Here is a 16,826-nt window from a genome sequence, read left to right as displayed (position 1 = left end):
ATGTTATAACATGTTTATTGCTTAATTAAATGATTTTAACACATTATATTATATAGCATTACATGCATATTGCATATATGACTCACATCTTCTATCATGAACATGAAACATAAACTTTTGTTTCATGAGTTAATGAAGACGCACGGGAATATGTCGTCCGTGGGTCGATCGGAACCGTTTAAATTAAAGAGCACTATATTTATTGTCTTGCATCAAAGTTTGATCAAAATTTGTTTTTATTTATTCATCCATCTAGTTAACCGAAAATTGAAACATCGTATGGCCATAAATCATTTACTTACTGTTTATTTTCAGAGCCGTCAGTGTTAAATCATTTACTGACTATTTTTCAGGCGTCAGTGCTGAGCACCAACACTGACGCCTTAAAAACAGTTACTGTTGGTGTTCAACACTAACGGTTTTTAGAGCGTCAGTGTTGAACACCAACACTGACGGTTTTTAAGGCGTCAGTGTTGAGCATCAACACTGATGCCTTAAAAATCGTCAGTGTTGGTGTTCAACACTGACGCCTTAATTTACTACAAAGTTCAATTATTGTGCTTGGTTCTAGCATAAAGAACTGGATTTTTGGATATCATTATGGCACTAGTATTGTCACACATAATTGGTATGTTGCGGAAGCGAATTTCATAATCATTTAAGGATTGAATCATCCAAAGAATTTGTGTGCAACAACTACCGGCCGTTACATACTCGGCTTCCATTGTGGAAAGGGCAATCGAGGTTTGTTTGCGACTCGGCCATGAAACAAGTGATCCACCAAGAAATTGGCATGTACCACTTGTACTCTTCCTATCCATTCGATCTCCAGCAAAGTCGGCATCGGCATATCCTTTCAAATCTAAATCTGATTATTTGTCATACCATAATTCCAAATTTAAACTGCCCTTGACATATTTAAGAATTCTTTTAACGGCTTTCAAGTACAATTCTTTGGAATTTGCTTGATACCTAGCACATAAACATACCGCAAACATTATATCGGATCTACTAGCGGTTAAATAGAGTAGGCTACTGTTTTAGTCTAAAAATATGGGGAAATATAATGATGATACAAACTCAACATAAATGGATTGATAGTTGCATTTGTTCTACCATAAAAATATACAACACACTAAATAATTTACATATAAAAAAAATACAAAATGGTTGCTGACCTACCTTTACGAGTAAAAAAAAAAATAATAAAAAAAAGGGGGAGATATATGGTAAGAACAAATAAGTAAATAAAAGAGACTGAAAGGAAGAAAATAGAAAGATCAAAAGTCATCAGTTCGCGCTGCATCACGGGCCGTCTGTCAATTTAATTTCTTTATTAATAAAGGTTGTATCAGGAGAAGCCATTGAATTAAAGCCTGCTCTATTCGGGCCGCAACATGAATCCCAATACTCACTAATTTCTCTGTTGATTGAGCCTGTTAACAAGCCTTCAACTCATTTAGCTTCATAATGTATCATGCCTTGATGTCACATTAAGAATAAGACACTTTTTGCGACGGACTACTTTTATTGTTCATTTTTTTTTTTTGCGACGGATGACCGTCATAATTTTTTTTTTTCTCGCAAAAAGTGTCTACTTTGTTGTAGTGCATTATGACACTAGATTCATGAGCTTAGTCACCTCCAATAAAAGAAATTGATTTCTCATTGCTAGGATCGCTCCTTGAGCGATATATCATGCCCAAACGGCTCCTTGAAGTTTATGACCTGATTGATCAGATGATTTTATTTTTCTAGTCGGCAATACAAATGCGAATTAATTCAGAATTAATTCAGAAAGATTTGTTATACAAACATATATAAAAAGGAGTATAATAAAAAGATGAAGAACATAAATAAAACAAATATATCTCTATATATATATATATATATATAGAGTTAGGCTGGGGTGCTATGGATAGCATAGTGGCCTCTATGCTACGGCCCAATATTCGAGTTTTCAAAATCCAAACGGTCGATCCGAACCGTTCATCTTATTCTCCATATTAATATCTGCTTGGAGACCAAATTTTATAATTTTCTGAATTTTTTTACTATTTATTAAGCCACTTTGAAAATCGCTAATCCAACGGTTTTACTGTTTTGTGCAGCCACCGTTGGATCAACAATTTTGTAAAATACTTAATAAATAGTAAAAAATTCAGAAAAATGTAAAATTTGGTCTTCAAGCAGATATTAATATGGAGAATAAGATGAACGGTTCGGATCGACCGTTTGGATTTTGAAAACTCGAATATTGAGCCGTAGCATAGAGGCCTCTATGCTATCCATAGCACCCCAGCCTAACTCTATATATATATATATATATATATATATATATAGAGTACGGCTAACGCGCTTCCTCTAGCATATGGGCCGAAATGCTTCCGGTGGAAAGTTGAAATTTCAAAATCCAAAAAGTCGATCTGAACCGTTCATCTTCTTCTCCATATTAATATCTGCTTGGAGACCAAATTTTACATTTTTGTGAAATTTTTTACTATTTATTAAGCCACTTTGAAAATTGCTGATCCAACGGTGGCTTACCCAACAGTAAAAATCAGAAGCTACCGTTGGATCAGCGATTTTCAAAATGGCTTAATAAATAGTAAAAAATTTCAGAAAAATGTAAAATTTGGTCTCCAAGCAGATATTAATATGGAGAAGAAGATGAACGGTTCAGATCGACTTTTTGGATTTTGAAATTTCAACTTTCCACCGGAAGCATTTCGGCCCATATGCTAGAGGAAGCGCGTTAGCCGTACTCTATATATATATAGAGTAAAGCTATCCTACTTCATGAATTAAACTGCATGTTTTAATTCACGTTTCTGGCCCTTCGATCTGCTTCCAAAATAGTGCTGATTAGATCTAAAAACAGCGGAACTGGACATCTCCAGTTGAGCGCGCTTTACTTTGAAAATTCAATTATCAGAAATGGAGGCCTCCAATTAAACCACAGACTATTGTCCCGATCCCTCTCCTTCTCTCTCACACGAAAAAGAGGCGAACTCCTGGCGAAAACCTAAGGCGAGAGAGAAAGTTCAGTTGCAGTCGATCTCCCCTCCTCTCTTCCACACGCCAAAATCCATCTTCGCTCTCACCTCTCTCTCTTTCTCTCAGTCGTAATCGCAGTCGCTGCCTCTCCGACCGGTCGCTCAGCGCAGCTCCAACTCCGACGGACCCAGCCCCAACTCCGACGGACCCAACCCCAACTCCGACAGACCCAGCCCGAAATCCGACCCCTCTCTTGCCTCTCTTGCCAGGTGCCCAAACTTTTAGTTGTCAAATTAAAAGTTCATTTCTATGTCTAATGGGCTGATTTGCTCTCCGTTTATTGTCTGTTTTCTTATGAAAATAACCACTTTACACTCCTTGTTTTTAATCCAGGTTCTAGTCCCATATGAGGTGAAAACACTGCATTTGTATGAAGCTAGATTTCTAGCTTTGTTGGAGGAGGTAATTGTTTATTTTTCTACATCCCCTCTTTTTCAAATTCAATGAACTTAGTGTTATAGGTTCAACTAGAGAACAGAAAGACTAATGCATTGTTGTTTTATATTGTTACTCAATTGATGTTGGTTTCAAAGGATCAAGTATTCCAAAGTACTTTGACACAGCTATTCTGTCAAACATTTTAAGAGTGTTTAGTGATTATGATTTGCTTATGTTTAACAATCAGATCTCATTGATCCCTACATCTACAATTTGTCATCATACAAGTTGTTGCTTATGTAGTCAAAGTTTTTCAAATTAGTTGGAATTTTGAGGTGTTATCTTAAAATGCGGCTAGGTTAGATTTTCTTTTGCTTAGTTCTGTGAACTCTAAATCCATATGAAGTTAGATGTTTTTATTATGTTAAAATTTGGTTCATTTTAATTCAATTTTGATTTTAATTCTGTCATGAATTGTAGAGCAAACGATTGGAATTTGTACACAATTCAGGTGGTGCTCCCAAAGAAGTGTACTGGTACAAGACATTTTTTTTTTTTAGAATTAGCAATGTAAATGTACTGAATACTGATGTATTAATCAGTTTAAATTTAGTTTAGGTTAGTTCTATCAGTGTGTTGATGTACTGAGCAAGTCAATTTTAGCTTTGCTGATATTTTAATTATGAGTTGTACTTGCACAAATCTATGTTGTTTCACAACCTATGCTTGCATGCTTCTTATATAGTTCCTTTTGTATATCTTTTTTCAAGAAGTTATTTCTTTCTCGTCCTAATTTGGATTTGCGTATCTATGCTGTGAGGATCTATGCGTGCCCAAGATGTACTGTGATTATGTCTAATTTTGTTTCAGAATGTAGTTTTAGATAAGATGTAGTTTATTAATTGTTGATGAATTTTTTTTTTTATTATTATTTTTGGTTTACAAAGGAAGAAGAGACATTTGACTACTAAGGATGAGAATTTTAATTCTCTCACTGTCATATGCATGCCAAAGTTCTTTTTTTCCTTTATATTAATATGTAATCAAAATGCTAATTATAGTACTTTGCAATACATTTCTTAATTATGTTTTTTCGAGGAAATTAGACATCAAATTTGTACAAAATCTGGAAATTAATAGGAACAAAATGCAAGATTTCATTACTGGTACCAATTGGTACCAGTGCAAAAACAGAAATCAGAAATGAGTTTGTAGGTTTAATGAAGCATATAAATAATAAGACATAACTGACCAATGCAAAACATTACTGCAAATAAAAAGAGTACAATTGCAAATTAAATAAATTGTATTGCAATACACAAAAAAGTGATGTTTATTACAAGCCATTATAAGAACACACAAACAGTCAAGACGGGAACACACAAACAGTCTGTGCTGGTAAGCATCAGAGTTTATACAAGAGAAAAGGAAGCAGAAACAAATGGAAGCCATTGTTGCTGGATTTAAATATAAATCAAATTTACAAAAAAGGGCTGCCTTGAAAGAGCTTCGTCGAGAGAGAGGAAGAGGTTGCCGATGTTGCTGAAGAGCCACCGGACTGAGTGGGGCCGAGAGTGGAGAGGAAGAGAGGAAGGCGACTGAGAGAGAGAAGCGCCTGATCGCCTGAGAGGCGCTGATCGCGACTAAACCCTAGACGCTGCTTTTGTGCTATTCGCGTGAGAGAGAAGGAGAAACAACGGGAGGAAGTCTGGGGGTTTAATTGGAGATCTCCAGTTCAAATTAATTAGGTTGGATATACAAAGCGCACCGAACTGGAGATGTCCAGTTCCGCTGTTTTTAGATCTGATCAGCACTATTTTTGAAGCAGATCGAAGGGCCAGAAACGTGAATTAAAACATGCAGTTTAATTCATGAAGTAGGATAGCTTTACTCTATATATATATATATATATAGAGTTAGGCTGGGGTGCTATGGATAGCATAGTGGCCTCTATGCTACGGTTCAATATTCGAGTTTTCAAAATCCAAACGGTCGATCCGAACCGTTCATTTTATTCTCCATATTAATATCTGCTTGGAGACCAAATTTTACATTTTTCTGAATTTTTTTACTATTTATTAAGTATTTTACAAAATTGTTGATCCAACGGTGGCTGCACAAAACAGTAAAACCGTTGGATTAGCGATTTTCAAAGTGACTTAATAAATAGTAAAAAAATTCAGAAAATTATAAAATTTGGTCTCCAAGCAGATATTAATATGGAGAATAAGATGAACGGTTTGGATCGACCGTTTGGATTTTGAAAACTCGAATATTGAGCCGTAGCATAGAGGCCACTATGCTATCCATAGCACCCCAGCCTAACTCTATATATATATATATATAGAGGAGGGTTCAAATGCACCCTATCTTTCAAATCCTTTTTCTCCGTTTTCAAAGTCCGAATAGTCAATCCGAACCGTTAGATGCGATCTATATATTAAGATGTGCTTGGAGACCAAATTTTACATTTTTTGAAATTTTTTTACTATTTATTAAGCCACTTTGAAAATCGCTGATTTTACATTTTCTGGGCCATTGGATCAGCGATTTTCAAAGTGGTTTAATAAATAGTAAAAAAATTCCAAAAAATGTAAAATTTGGTCTCCAAGCACATCTTAATATATAGATCGCATCTAACAGTTCGGATTGACTATTCGGACTTTGAAAACGGAGAAAAAGGATTTGAAAGATAGGGTGCATTTGAACCCTCCTCATATATATATATATATATATATATATATATATATGTAAATTATAAAAACATGATGCTCTTGTAGTTATTTAAAAAAAAAAAAAAAAAGACACCGTCATAACAGTGTAAGAAACAACAAAAAATATATCAATCTTGTCACAACAGCGATGCAATTAAGAAAGAAGTTGTCATCAACACTTTTTTTATTTTTTCATTATTGGTACAAATTGATCCTTTAGAAATAAATTTTGCATAAATTATAAGCTTTACCAATATCTCGTGTAACAGTGTTTAAATATATGCAACCCAACACCGTTAACAAGTAAACAAAAAAATAATAATGGTGTAATATAACCTTACATAATGATATAGTTATAAAGGTGATCGCGAGGTATCTGGGAGTTAAAAAATTGCATGGTACGTTGGCTGGAAAAATTTAAAGAGCAAATTGAAGAGCATGATCTTAGGCAACGATAGTGCCCCTCTCTAGTGCTATAAAAGAACAACCAGGGAATGAACAAAAGAAGGGGAGATAGAAGGAGAAGACCCACAGAAATATACAGACAGAGAGACACTGAGAAAACAAAAAGAGGAGGGGAGAATACACATACCCAGACAGAGCCAAAACTATATATACCAAAATTTAGACAGAGATTGAGTGAGAATTACAAAAAAAAAGGTGCAGCTTCCTTTGCCGAATAATAAAGAAAGGTAAAGAAAGATATTTCTGCATTATTCATGAGTTGAACACTTGATCTTTGATTTTCTCATCCCTCTTCTTTTCTCATCTCTTATAAACAAATAAACAAAGATGAATTTTAAGCGAAAGTCACAGCATATTCGAAATAAAACACTCGCTACTCCCAGACTCGAAGCACTCGGTGAGCGTAGGGTGCCGGTTGGGCAAAATTACACAAACACTCGCTACCATCGGACTCGAAGCACTTGGTGCGCATAGGGTGCCGATGGGGTGATTCAATGGGTTCGAAGCACTCGGTGCGTGTAGGGCGCCAATAAAAAAAAAGGATCCGAAGCACTCGGTACGTGTAGGATGCCATAATCATTCTAATGATGAGTGCTAATGAGACAGAAATGTTGTCGAAATTCCCTCTTAATTAGACATGAAAATAATATTCGAAAAAATTAAATTGAAGCCGAGTTGCTGCTGAAATAAATAAATAAAGGGAAGTACACAGCTTGATTGAAAAGATAAAACAAGGGATGTGATAACAAAAAAATATAAAGGAGAGTCGAATGAATAACTCATAATTGATTGAACAAATATGAAAAATAAAATGACCGAGAGTCAAATAAAATTGAAATAAAAGGTTGCTGGAAACGAAAGAAAATAAGTACCAATTGAATAGAGTGGCAGAATATGAAAAATATCAAGCTAAGTACATGTATACATTTAACATATAGTCACCGCTGGGCATTAAAGAAAAATCAAGTGACATTTGTAATGTTTTGGTCAACATGTAATTAGTCACTTTTTTGAAGAAATATACATATATAGCAGACTGCTCGATGCTATAATCTCTTTACAAGACTCTATGAATACCAGATCAAAGCTTGCAGTGACCTATACTGAAGCATAAAACTTACTATACAGTCTACAAGTTTTGTTTCCACGGTTCCTGAACATACACGAAAGAAAAGAGAAATATATTAACTAGAGCTTGAAGAATAAAAGAAGTTGATTTTACTGGAGTGATCTAAACATTTTCCTTCTTGTCTAATTTTTAACCGAGTGAATGCACCCTCGCACAAACCTGAACATAGTAAGCTCATCTAGACTCATATACCCGAACTTAAAATAAACCTGAAGACTACCCCCAACTCAAACCAAATCCATATAAAATACGAAGCTCTAACCATACTAAAAAAATCCACATACAGACAAAACCCAATCAAATAAACCAAACCTACTCAAATAAACCAAATAAATTAAATGAGTCAAACAAACTCAAAGCGAGCCTAAACTAACCAAAATGAACCCAAATCACAATCAAACCCAAGACCAACCCAAAATCAAATCAAATCAAAATCAAATCAAATCCAAGCAAAATCAAGCTTAAACCCGAACCATGCCAAAAGTAAACTCAAATCAAATCCAAAGGCTTCCAAGCCAACCCTGAACCAAAGGCTTTCACGCCAACCAAATCCAAAGACCTCCACACCATCCAAATTCAAAGGCTTTCATTGCAACCCAAAATAAAGGCTTTCATGCCACCCCAAATACAAAGGCTACCATGCCACCCAAATCCAAAGGCTTCCACGCTAACCAAACTCCAAGGCTTCCACGCCAACTAAAATTGAAGGCTTCCATTTCATCCAAATCCAAAGGCTTCCACGCCAACCAAATATAAAGGCTTCCACTCCACTCAAATACAAAGGCTTCCACACCACCTAAACCCAAAGGCTTCCACGCCAACCAAATTCAAAGACTTTCACGCCACCCAAATACAAAGGCTTCAACGCCACTCAAATGCAAAGGCTTCCACGCCAACTCAAATAAAGGCTTTCATGCCAACCCAAAACCAAAGGCTTCCACGCCAACCTAAAATAAAGGCTTTCACGCCACCCTAACAATACATAAATTTAGACATGGCCATTGCATGAAACAGGCACCCCAAGGGAAGAAAAACCCTATAGATGCCACGGGCATATGATACGCCCTGGTCCAAACCCTCTGCGCCAGTCCGACTCGTAGGCTGTCGAAGTGTTCTAGACACCCATTCAAGTAGTCCGGTGTCGCCCCAAACAAAAGCCCTAGAAAATTCTAGGTACCCACAAATCAGCTAATGCCCTTGCATATAACAGGCACCCTAAGGGAAGGAAAACCCTATAGATACCATGGGCATATGATACGCCCTGGTCTAAACCCTCTGCGCCAGTCCGACCCATAGGCTATCGAAGTGTTCCAGACACCCATTCAAGTAGTCCGGTGTCGCCCCAAACAAAAGCCCTAGAAAATCCTAGGCACCCTCAAATCAGCTAAAGTCCTTGCATGAAACAGGCACCCCAAGGGAAGGAAAACCCTATAAATGCCACTGGCATATGATACGTCCTGGTTCAAACCCTCTGCACCAGTCCGACCCGTAGGCTGTCGAAGTGTTCCAGACACCCATTCAAGTAATCCGGTGTCGCCCTAAACAAAAGCCCTAGAAAATCCTAGGCACCCTCAAATCAGCTAAAGTCATTTCATGAAACAAGCACCCCAAAGAAAAGCCCCTAGAAAATCCTAGGCAAACCCGAAATCAAACAAAAGCCCTGGAAAACCCTAGACATACACCATTAGTATGCTCCTCGAGGGTTGAATAAGTACTACCCCTCTGATTCAGTACCACCCTCTCTACTTAATTGTACTTCTGATTAGAGTTTTGCTAATACCCTTAACAGGTTACCCGAACCCGGTCCGCCCGTACCCGTTACCCGAGGTACCCGTACCCGTGCACAGGTATAGGCGGGTAAACGGGTACACGGGTACGGGTTTGAGACGGGTAGGGTACCAATATTTGGAAAAAAAACTCATCCAACCCATACCCGCCTTACCCGTACTCGAAACCCGCCTACCTGGACCCGTTGTACCCGTACCCGCACCCATTTACTCGAATACTTTACCCGTTCTACCCGCATACTTTACCCGTTCTACCCGCACCCTTTACCCGTTACTTTTAAATTCAAATTTTGAAAAACAGAAAAAAAAATAAAAAAAACACAAAAATAAAGTAAAAAGAAAAATAAAAAAACACAAAAAAACACAAAAAAAAGAAAAAAAAAACACAAAAAGAAAACAAAAAGAAAACAAAAAGAAAACAAAAACAGTATTAAAAATAAAAAAAAACCAGAAAAAAAAATACCCGTACCCGTACCCGAGGTACCCGTTACCGTTACTCGAGACGAGCACGGGTATGAAACGGGTAGGGTACACTTCTTTAAAAAATTACCCAACCTACCCGTACCCGTTCTACCTGACTACCCGTCCTACCCATACTCGCCCTACCCATTACCCGTCCCGGTTTTACCCGAGGTACCTATACCCTACCCGAGAGCACAACACTACTTCTGATACCCTACCCTAGTCATGTTATTTCGTCTAGCCCCTTAATCGGAGGTTCCTGGGTATATTCCAGGGTAATTAACGGCAGGGGCTCGCGCCTGTCGAAAGGAAAAGAATCCCCACAATCAAATAATAAGCTTTCTCCCATTTACATACTCAAGGGAGGGAGTGTATCTGCAGAGACGTTCGCGCCGGTCTACACCAAAATAATAGGCCGACAAAAATGCCTTAACACTACCTATCATAGCTTGGTATTGAGTGATGTCCACCGATGTGCCATTCGAATTTGAGTCAAGATTTGCATTTGTTGCTATAGGCATCTTGCTTGTATGCTTTCGGTCATCCCAAACTTCTTGATCAACTCTTTTGCGTACTTGGTTTGGCTCACAAATGTGTCATCCACAAATTGCTTGATTTGGAGTCCTAAGAAGAAGTTCAATTCACCCATCATGCTCATCTCAAATTCACTACTCATAAGAGAAGAAAATTTCTTGACAAGTGTCACATTAGGTGAACCAAAAATTATGTCATCTACATAAATTTGCACCATTAAAAGTGATACATCTATTTTCTTGGTAAAAAGAGTTGTATCATTTTCGCCTCTTATGAATTCATTGTCAATTAGAAATGAACTCAGTCTACCGTACAATGCCCTAGGGGCTTGTTTAAGTCCATATAGTGCTTTGGTAAGTACACATAGTTAGGAAATGCCGGGTCAACAAAACCTTGAGGTTGGTTAACATATAGCTCCTCATCTATAAATCCATTTAAGAATGCACTTTAACATCCATTTGAAACAATTTAAAAATTTTATTTGAGACATATGCTAAAAGCATTCTAATGGATTCTAGACGAGCCACGGGTGCAAAGGTTTCTTCAAAGTCAATATCCTCTTATTGTTTGTACCCTTGAGCTACCAACCTAGATTTATTACGAATGACATTTTCATCTTTATCCTTTTTATTACTAAAGACTCATTTGGTTCCAATAATCATTCTATCATTTGGCTTAAGTACAAGTTCTCAAACTTTGTTCCTTTCAAATTGAGGAAGTTCTTTTTACATGGTACAAATCCAATTAGAGTCTACTTTTGCATCTTTGAAATTCTTGGGTTCAATGTGAGATACAAATGCAAAATGGCCAATCATTTAATTTAATTTGGACCTTGTTTTAACCATTTCCCGAGAATTCCTAATTACATTAGAAAGAGGTTGAGATGTTACCCTTAGGTCTTTGGGAATTTGGTACTCAGATTGTAGAGGTTGTGCCTCTTCGGTTTGCATTTCATCAACTAATGGATCTACCTCAACATTGTTGCATCCATGTCGGGTTGAGGTTGCTCGGGTTGATCTTCAATCATGTTGGTACTTGCCTCGACTTTTCATCCATGTCAAGTATTGGCACTTCAATACCTACAATTTCAATATCTTTCTCGACCTTTTGATTAGCACCTTCATCAAATTTTACATGTACGGATTCAATCACAACCTTTTGAGATGCAATGTAAATTATATAGGCTTTACTTGACATTGCATACCCTACAAACACTCCCTCAATTGATTTAGAATCGAATTTTGTTACTTTGGGGGGATTTATCAAGAACAAAGCATTTACACCCAAATGCCCTAAAATGAGATATCTTTGGCTTATACCCCTTCCATAGCTCATATGGTGTTTTATTCAATATGGCCCTTATGTTTACGCGATTTACCACGTAGCATGCTGTATTTACCGTCTCGGCCCATAGGTGTTTATGTAAGGAGTATTCATTGACCATGGTTCGGGCAAGCTCAACTAAGGTTCGGTTCTTTCTCTCAACTACCCCATTTTGTTGAGGTGTGGGAGGAGCCGAATACTCATCCTTATATCCCCTTTTAAAGCAAAGTTGATCAAATTTTGTATTTTCAAATTCCTCCCCTCCCCCCCCCCCCCCAATGATCACTTCTAATTCTAATGATTTTTGATTCATTTTCATTTTCAACATATTTGCAAAATTCAATGAAGCTACTAATTGCTTCATCCTTGTGTTGTAGGAACAAAATCCAAGTAAAGTGACTATAATCGTCTACAATCACATATGCATATTTCTTTTTGGCCAAACTAGGTACACTAATTGGTCCAAATAAATCCATGTGTAGTAATTGCAATGGTTAATCGGTTGAGACCATGTCTTTGGATTTAAAACTACTTTTGGTTTGTTTACCTTGAACACATGCATCGCAAAGTCCTTCAAGTTCTAGTTTGTGTGTTGGTAAACCACGAACAAGATCTAATTTAACCAATTTCCTAATGGTATCAATTGAAACATGACCTAATCTACGATGCCATAGCCAAGATCCACTTGATATGGCACTTAGACATGTTTCACCGGAATCAAAATGGGTAAAATACAAGTAAAAAATATTTTTCTTTCTTTTATCCGAGTAAATTAAAGCATCCTCCGAAAACCTAACTATGTGACAAGCATTAATATCAAATTTAGCATAATATCCCGAGTCACATAACTTACTAACACTAAGTTGTAGTCTAACTCATCAACAAGGTATACATTGGTTATGGTCAAGTGTTGGTTACCAATTGAGCCTATTTCAATAATAGAGCTCTTTCTTTGATTATTGTCAAAGGTAATAGAACTTACTAACACTTAATGTACCTCCATCATATGGCTCCAAGAATTTAAAAAATGATTTATCACTGGTCATATGATGCGAGCATCCACTATCAATGATCCAAGCACTTTCCTTTTGACTTGTAATCAAACACACCTACAAAGTATATTTAAGTTATTGTTGAGTTAGTAACTAACCCTTGTTTTAATCTCCCCCTCAATTTTTGGCAATTATAATAATTTAGGAGAGATTAAGTGTTAACCTAAGCTAGTTTAGTTTTAGGAACCCAAACAACATTTTGGTTATTGTTTGCATTCCTAAATCTACATTCCAAAGAGGTGTGGCCAATTTTGCAACAATAATTACACAATGTAATTGATTGTTTTTTAGTAGTAGAACCTTGCTTGAAAGTGTCTTGGTATTTTCTTTTTACCTCATGAATCCTATTATTCGTATCACAAAACCTAGGTGTGACACTAAATGAAATACTCTTAGGTTTGTTATGATGTTGGGTAACATCTCTTACCGAACTCCTTCTTTGAGTTTGGTTTTGTAAAGCGTTTTTATTTTTAAGTTCATAAAACCATCCATCTAGTCCTTTAAAATAAGTTTTGTTTGACCATTTTGGATTAAATGTGCTTCTACTATTGTTTTGAAAACTGTTTTTGTTTTTGTAGTTTTTATTGTTATACTGCTAAATACATAATTTGGTGACTTTTGATCTTATTTAGCATTTGAGTCATGAGAATGCTTCACTTCGGATGTCTCCTTTCTCAAGGGAGTCTTGCCCTTTTTGGTAAAAAAATAATAAGCTGTTCACAATTAAACTTAGGTTTAGAATTTTTAGTGCTTGAAATTTGAGTATGCCCATTCAATTCGAGTGTTGTATTAGGGTTGTAAATGCCCTATTACATTGCCATATACAGAAGCTACTAGAGTCCTCCAGACACCATTAAATGAAGTGTTGTATTAGGGTTATAAATTCCCGATTATTTAGCCATCTCGGAGACACTATTGGAATGGTCAAAACACCTTCAATTAGAGTTTTGTATTAGGTTGTAAATGCCCTATTATCATGCCATATAGGTACACCACTAGAGTGCTCCAAATACTATCAATTGGAGTGTTGTATTACGGTTGCAAATGCCCCATTATCTTGTCATCTAGAGACACTACTAGGGTGCTTCAAACACCTTCAAGTGGAGTGTTGTATTAGGTTTATAAATGCCCTATTATCTTGCCATATAGGGGCACTACTAGAGTGCTCTACACACCTTTAATTTGAGTGTTGTATTAGTGTTGTAAATGTCCTATTATCGTGCCAATTGTAGACACTTCTGGAGTACTCCAAACACATTCAATTGGAGTGTTGTATTAGGGTTGTAAGTGCCCTATTACCTTGCCATATAGAGAAGCTACTAGAGTCCTCCAAAAACCATTAAATGGAGTGTTGTATTAGGGTTGTAAATGCCCGATTATTTATCCATCTGGGAGACACTATTGGAGTGGTCAAACAACCTTCAATTAGAGTGTTGTATTATCTTGCCATATAGGGACACCACTAGAGTGCTCCAAATACCATCAATTAGAGTGTTGTATTATGGTTCCAAATGCCCCATTATCTTGCCATCTAGAGATACTACTTTGCTTCAAACACCTTCAATTGGAGTGTTGTATTAGGTTTATAAATGCCCTGTTATCTTGCCATATAGCGACACTACTAAAGTGCTCCAAACACCTTTAATTTGAGTGTTATATTAGGGTTGTAAATGCCCTATTATCGTGCCAATTGTAGACACTTCTGGAGTACTCCAAACACCTTCAATTGGAGTGTTGTATTAGGGTCGTAAATGCCCTATTAACTTCCCATATAGGAACACCACTAGAGTGCTCTAAATACCACCAATTTGAGTGTTGTATTAGGGTTGTAAATGCCCTATTATCTTTCCATCTGGAGACACAACTAGAGTACTTCAAACACCTTCAATTGGAGTGTTATATTATGATTGTAAATGCCCCATTATCATTCCATCTGGAGACGCTACTAGAATGCTTCAAACACCTTCAATTGGAGTGTTATATTAGGGTTGTAGATGCCCTATTAACCTGCCATATTGGGACACCACTAGAGTGCTCCAAATACCATCAATTGGAGTGTTGTATTAGGGTTGTAAAAGCCCTATTATCTTTTCATCTAGAGACACAACTAGAGTGCCCCCATTATATTTCCATCTCGAGACACTACTAGAGTGCTTCAAACACCTTCAATTAGAGTGTTGTATTAGTTTTATAAATGCCCTATTATCTTGCCATATAGGGACAAAACTAGAGTGCTCGAAACACCATCAATTTGAGTGTTGTATTAGGGTTGTCAATGCTCTATTATCTTGCCAATAAGAGACACTACAAGAGTGCATCAAACACCTTCAATTGGAGTGTTATATTTAGGTTGTAAATGGACTATTATCTCGCCATATAGAGACACTACTAGAGTGCTCCAAACACATTCAATTGGAGTGTTGTATTAGGGTTCTAAATGCCCTATTATCTTGCCAAATAGGGACACTACTAGAGTGCTCCACACACCTTTAATTTAAGCGTTGTATTAGGGTTGTAAATGTCCTGTTATCGTGCCAATTGTAGACACTACTGTAGTACTTCAAACACATTCAATTGGAGTGTTGTATTATGATTGTAAATGCCTCATTACCTTGCTATTTAGAGAAGCTACTAGAGTCCTCCAAAAACCATTAAATAAAGTGTTCTATTAGGGTTGTAAATGCCCTATTATCTTGCCATATTGGGGCACCACAAGAGTACTCGAAATACCATCAATCAGAGTGTTGTATTATAGTTGCAACTGCCCCATTGTCTTGCCATCTGGAGATACTACTATAGTGCTTCAAACACCTTCAATTGGAGTGTTGTATGATGTTTATAAATGCCCTATTATCTTCCCATATAGCGACACTACTAAGTGCTCCAAACACATTTAATTTGAGTGTTAGATTAGGGTTGCAAATGCCCTATTATCGTGCCAATTGTAAACACTTCTTGAGTACTCCAAACACCTTAAATTGGAGTGTTGTATTAGGCTTGTAAATGCCCTATTAACTTGCCGTATAGGGACACCACTAGAGTGCTCTAAATACCACCAATTTTAGTGTTGTATTAGGGTTGTAAATGCACTATTATCTTTCCATCTGGAGACTCAACTAGAGAGCTTCAAACAGCTTTAATTGGAATGTTGTATTATCACTGTAAATGCCCCAATATCATTCCATATGACGCTACTAGAGTGCTTGAAACACCTTCAATTGGAGTGTTGTATTAGGGTTGTAGATGCCCTATTAACTTGCCATATAGGGACACCACTAGAGTGCTCCAAATACCATCAATTAGAGTGTTGTATTAGGGTTGTACATGCCCTATTATCTTTCCATCTGGAGACACAACTAGAGTGCTTCAAACATCTTCAACTAGAGCGTTATATTATGATGGTAAATGCCCAATTATATTTCCATCTGGAGACACTACTAGAGTGCTCCAAACACCTTCAATTTGAGTGTTGTATTAGGGTTGTAGATGCCCTATTAACTTGCCATATAAGGACACCACTAGGGGGCTCCAAATACCATCAATTGGAGTGTTGTATTAGGGTTGTAGATGCCCTATTATCTTTCCATCTGTAGACACAACTAGAGTGGTTCAAACACCTTCAATTGGAGTGTTGCATTATGATTGTAAATGCCCCATTATCATTCCATCTCGAGACGCTACTAGAGTGCTTCAAACACCTTTAATTGGAGTTTTGTATTAGGGTTGTAAATGCCCTATTAACTTGCCATATAGGGACACCTCTAGATTGCTCTAAATACCACCAATTAGAGTGTTTTATTAGTGTAGGGCGCAGAAAGTTGCACGGCGTCAGGTTAGCTAACGGTGCGTTTTTTTTCATGTGTGGGTGAGTGGAAATGCTCCCAGCCGGGTTCAGTGCTCTGCTTCTTTGGATGTGAGCAGATCA

General features: G+C 37.0%; 1 long non-coding RNA gene across 1 annotated transcript; it reads left to right on the top strand.

Moving 5' to 3' along the window:
- The first annotated feature begins 2,965 nt into the window (after positions 1 to 2,965).
- LOC144567164 (uncharacterized) lies at positions 2,966 to 4,193 on the top strand. The gene is made up of 3 exons (XR_013515362.1): positions 2,966 to 3,266; positions 3,391 to 3,459; positions 3,916 to 4,193. It is a non-coding gene; the product is annotated as an uncharacterized LOC144567164 (long non-coding RNA).
- The last annotated feature ends 12,633 nt before the right edge of the window (positions 4,194 to 16,826 follow it).

Source organism: Carex rostrata, chromosome 2 (genome assembly GCF_964058835.1).
Source record: "Carex rostrata chromosome 2, lpCarRost1.2, whole genome shotgun sequence".
Lineage (NCBI taxonomy): Eukaryota > Viridiplantae > Streptophyta > Magnoliopsida > Poales > Cyperaceae > Carex > Carex rostrata.
Note: the sequence above shows the minus strand (reverse complement) of the source record. Positions and strands in the feature narration are given on the sequence as shown.